Source organism: Sorex fumeus, unplaced genomic scaffold (genome assembly GCF_029834395.1).
Source record: "Sorex fumeus unplaced genomic scaffold, SorFum_2.1 ptg000093l, whole genome shotgun sequence".
In the NCBI taxonomy this organism is placed as follows: Eukaryota; Metazoa; Chordata; class Mammalia; order Eulipotyphla; family Soricidae; genus Sorex; species Sorex fumeus.
The window spans coordinates 7,240,621-7,246,106 of record NW_026606150.1 but is presented as its reverse complement, the minus strand read 5'-3'; positions in this window follow the sequence as shown (position 1 = coordinate 7,246,106).

The following is a 5,486-nucleotide window of genomic DNA, read 5'->3' as shown; positions in this document are numbered from 1 at the left end:
ACACCTCATCTTTCTGTCTCTGGGGGACACACGCCGGTACCTGTTTGTCGCAGGTTCAGGGCTGGGTTGCTGAGTGAGTGGAAGAAGTCTCGGTCGTGAGGACGTGGGGCTTCTGGAGCCCCTTTCGTGTCGGGGCAGGGAGGGCCCGGAGTATGCAGGGAGGTGAGGGGCAGTGCCAGCTGGGGGCAGGGGGAGGACCCCCAAAAGAGGCAGCAGGAGGAGAAAGCAAAGCCTCCCCCCCGGGCCCCGGGGCCCCTCCAGGATGCAGTCTTGTCTGGATGCCTCCGGGGCTCCCTGGGACCAGCGTACACCGCGTCCATTCTGTTGCCGTGTGCGGGGCGGGCTGGACCCTGGCTCCCCCACGAGAGCCACGCGCCTCCCTGTGAACCGCAGGTCACTCCACAGTCACGGCACAGCCGCTCCTGGAGGCTCATCCACCTGTCTGCTTCCCAGCAAACACTTCCGGGCCAAGGAAATATTGGGGGGACTAAAAAACAAAAGATGGGGGCTGGAGCAATAGCATAGAGGATAGGGCATTTGCCTTGCACGCGGCCGACCCGGGTTCGATTCCCAGCATCCCATAGGGTCCCCTGAGCACCGCCAGGAGTAACTCCTGAGAGCAGAGCCAGGAGGAACCCCTGTGCATCGCCAGGTGTGACCCAAAAAGCAAAAACCAAAAACAAAAAATAAAAAATACAATCACTTAATCACTTAACTTAACTTCCCGTTAGTCGTCGATTTGCTCGAGCGGGCGCCAGTAACGTCTCCATTTGTCCCTGTCGCGTGCTAGTGTAGCCCAATGGCATCTCTTCGCTCCGGGAACATGGAGGGCCTCAAACCGATCGTTCATGACCTTGACAAAGAAGTCTGACCATCTGGTAGGTGGGCGGCCACGCGGTCTCTTGACATCCCGTGGAATCCAATCAGTAACAGCTCTAGTCCAACGGTCGTCTTTAAATCTCATTACGTGACCAGCCCATCTGATTTTCGACACCTTGGCAAATGAGACAGCATCCCTGATCCTTGATCGTCGACGGATGTCAGAACTCCGGATTCGTTCTCTCATTTGAGTGAAACGTGATATTCCAAGCATAGCTCTTTCTATTCTTCTTTGGGAGACCTGAATGGCGTTCTCATCTTGTTTGCGTAGGGCCCAGGTCTCTGAGGCATATGTTAATGCAGGAAGAACAGTGGAATCAAAGAGATGTGCCCGGATGTAACCAAACTCATTGAGGTTTCTCGGGAGTTCAAGATGCCGCTCTGCTTAACGTTCATTGATTTAAAGAAGGCCTTTGATTCTGTTGAGACGGAAGCGGTCATTGAAGCCCTAGCCAATCAGGGCATACAAGCCCAATACATCAGGATCCTCCGTGAGCTGTATTGCGGATTCACTACCAGGATCTCACCATTCTACAAAGAAGTGATCGTTGATGTCAAGAGAGGGGTGCGGCAGGGTGATACCATTTCACCAAAACTCTTCAGTGCCACCCTCGAGAACATCATGCGACGACTGGAATGGGAAGGAATGGGAGTGAAGATAGATGGTCGGCAACTACACCACCTCCGCTTTGCTGATGACATTGTTTTAATAACACCAAACATTAGCCAAGCGGCACAAATGCTGGCCGACTTTGACCGTGAGTGTGGAAAGGTAGGACTACAGCTGAATCTTACGAAGACAATGTTTATGAGAAATAGCCTTGTTCCTGACGCCCCATTCGCTCTCAATGGAACGACCATCTCCGAATGCAACAGCTATGTGTACCTAGGTCGAGAGGTCAACATGACAAATGACCTGGCACCCGAGCTGCGCAGGAGGAAGAGAGCGGCTTGGAACGCCTTCAAGAACGTCGAAGAAATAGCTAAGAGGACGAAGAACCTCCGGCTCCGGGCACATCTCTCTTTGAAAAAATACAATAAATAAATAAAAAACAAAAGATGGAGGGGCCAGGAGAGTTCCATGGGCGCCCAGGGTTGATCCCCAGGCCTGGGCACCACACCTCAAGGAATATGACGGATGTAATCCCTGACCCCACCCTGGGGCGGCCCCAGAAACCAGAGCCCAAATCCAGAACCTCACAGTGGGCAGGATGTGGCAAGCTAAGGACAGGGCTGTCACTTGGCAGGCCGTGCGCCAAACAGGACAACAGGAAGGGCACTGGCCTCGCGCGAGGCAGACCCAGGCCCGATACCCAGCACCTCGTGTCTCCTGGGCCCCACCAGGGATGATCCCTGAGCACTGCTGGGTGTGGCCCCAAAACCGGAAAAAAAAATTTTCAGGCAAGGTCAAGGCTCCGTGGCCAGGTCAAGAGTCTGCACCAAGGGGACCAGACATCGGGGGGCCCTACTCGCCCCCAACCTCGCAGGGATCCGGGGAACTGGGCTCGGGTCACCCACGACACCCCGACTCTCTCCCAGGGAGAGAAGGCCCCGCTGAGCAGAGCAGGACCAGCCCCTGCCATACTGTGCAGATGCCAATGGGTCCCCGCTGCCATAGCAAGGCCAGACGGCCCGGGCTCCGGGGGATGGGGGAGAGGGACTTAGGTGTGGCCACTTGGCAGGGACTGTTATGTCCAGGGGCGGCTTTGGGGACAAAACAGGCAGAGACATTTCTGCAACACCCCAGCACCAGGGAAACAGCCTGGAGAGCCCAAGGCAGGAGGGTCCAGGCCAGGGTGGGCACCCCCCATGCAAGTACCCCCACCCCCATTCGACCATCTCTCCTGTGCGGGCACATACTGTCCCTCCCTGTAACTGCAGTCAGGTCCCTCTCCAGCCTGTGGTGTGGACGTGGGCCCAGAGGTGACGCCTGTGGTGAGCACAGTCCTGGTGGCCAGGCGGGCTCCTCGTCCCGGTGGGCCTGAGCAGCAGACCCCCAAGCCCTGACCCCGCCCCTCATTAAAGGTGCCCGCTGATGGTCTGTCACCAATGGCCACAGCCTGTGAGTGCCCCAGGCTTTGCCGCGAGTGGACCTGCTCACGCAAACAACGGTGCCTATGTCGGGGCCAGGACTCGTTGAATGTCCAGCCCTCCAGTGGGCCTGCGGAGGCTGGTTGGCATACTGGACAGTCACCGCCTCATCCTTTGTGCAGGGGTCAAAGGCGCCAATCTGAATGGCTTTATTGTGGCAGGTCAACACACTGATCGCTTGATCCGTTTTTAAAAGTGGTGGTGGGGGTGGGCTGGAGCGATAGCACAGCGGGTAGGGCATTTGCCTTGCACGCAGCCGACCCGGGTTCGATTCCCAGCATCCCATATGGTCCCCTGAGCACTGCCAGGGGTAATTCCTGAGTACAGAGCCAGGAGTAACCCCTGTGCATCGCCAGGTGTGACCCGAAAAGCAAAAAAAAAAAAAAAAAAAAAACTATTTGTCAAGCGGTTGCAGAGAAAATCATGAGAGTCTGACTCAGCAGTCGCCCTGTCTGTGTGCTGTGAACGTCTCAGACTGGAGTGACAGCACAGTGCACAGTGGGGACCCGGGTTCAGTCCCAGCACCCTGTATGGACCCCAGCACCTCTGGGAGAGACCCCTGAGTGCAGAGCCAGGAGCAAGGCCTGACCACTGCCGGGTGTGGTCCCAAAACAAGCGAAACGGGCGTCTTCCTCTGAGCTCACCTGCGGGCCATCACGCTTCCTGACCCCACTGCAGACCACGAGGGCCCCAAGTCCCGAACCCCCTCTGCTCGGAGCCCAGAGCGTGGCCCCCATGGCACGCAGGCCGCAGCCCCTCCCTGCCCTCCGCCAGCGCAGTCCAGCCCTCACTCCTACCTGGTCCCTTCCGCTTGCTTCTTCCTCTGTCCGGAACTTTCCTCTTTCGTCTCAGAAATCCAAACAATCCAGTCCCTCTGCTGCAGGACCCTAAGCCCTCCTCCCAACCGGACCCTGAGCCCTCCTCTCCCGTGGCTTGTTTCCTGCCTGGCGCTCAGTGTGTGCAGAGCACTGAGTATCTGTGTCCTCCCTGGATGTCCAGGTTGGAGCATTGGTCCTTCAAGGGGTGGTGTTGGATGTGGGGGTTCTGGAGGGTGAATGATGAGTCTTGAGGGCAGACCCCATACTGGGACCGTGCTCACTGTCCACACACATGCCAGGGACGCCCCGCGAGGAAGCAGCCCGAGAACCAGCTCCCACCGGAAGCCAAGCTGCTGTGCTCTGCGTTTGTAGTTCTCAGTGTCCAGAGTCGCAAGAATGTCTGTGGCTCAAACCACAGCAGCCAAACCCTGATGCTCTGCAGTAACTGTTGCCTCTGCACAACAGTTACAGCCTTGGGAACTTACAGCTACTGTTTCTTGGTCAGGAGTCCTCTGCCCCCCTCCCCCCAGTCCTAGGATATTCCAAGGGGGCCACAGCATAAAACCAGGAGGTCGACCAATGGGACAGGCACAGGAAGGAACCAAGATTGGAGGGGGCAAGGGTGATAGAAAGGCTCAATGTTGCTGGCTTAGAGCTTCCCCACTGGATGCTCTGCCTTTCCTCACAAGTGCGTGTTTGAAGTTAGTTTCACGTGTCCAGGGCTGGGTCCTTCTCCAGGTTTCCGGAAAATCCATCCTTGCCTGTCCAGTTTCTGGAGGTGCTGCATTCCTGACTCACTAGCTTTCCCTGTCACTCCAGCTCAAGCTGACAGCACCACCCTCAGCTGTGACACAGTTCCCTCTTCCTGGCTTCCCCCTGCTGTGACACAGTTCCCTCTCCCCATGAGGGAAGGGCTCCCCGGGCTCCTCCACAACAGACGCTTCATCTCAATGTCTCAACTTAACTATGTCTGTAAAGCCCCTCTCACCACACAGGGACACACACATGTACACCTGCGCACATGTGCACACACATACAAACACACATACATGGGCACACACACATACACACACTCACACACTCACGCACCCTCACTCAAAGGTCCCAGAGCTTAGAATGTGCATTACTTTGGGGAAGAGTGTCTTGATTCTTCATCTCTCTCAAATACACATGCTCACGCATTCACACACACACACACACACACACACTCTCTCATGCACACCACACACTCAAACACACACGCACAATCCACATCCACTCACTCTCTCACAAACATTCAAATGCACACTCACACACTCGACACACACTCAAAGATACACTCACACCCCACATACTCGCACACTCACAGACACTCAAACATTCACCACACACACACACACACACACACACACACACAAAATGCAACTTTAGGAAAAGTAGACATTTGAAATCTGGAAAGGGGGTATTTGATATCTGATGATTTTCAAATGCAAATCATGTTTTATGTTCACTTCTGTTCAGGAATCACTATTTTCCATCGGTCCGGATGCCCTTTGGCTAAACCCCCACGTTCTTGGAGCCTTGGTTTCTCCTCTCCGGGAGGAGCACCTTGGACCAGCCTGCTTGCTACAGATGTGGTGAGAAGGAGGGATGGGAGGCGTGAAGATCTGGGACCTGGGGACCGTCTCCTGCCTTGGCGCCTCTGAATTAGTACCAGAA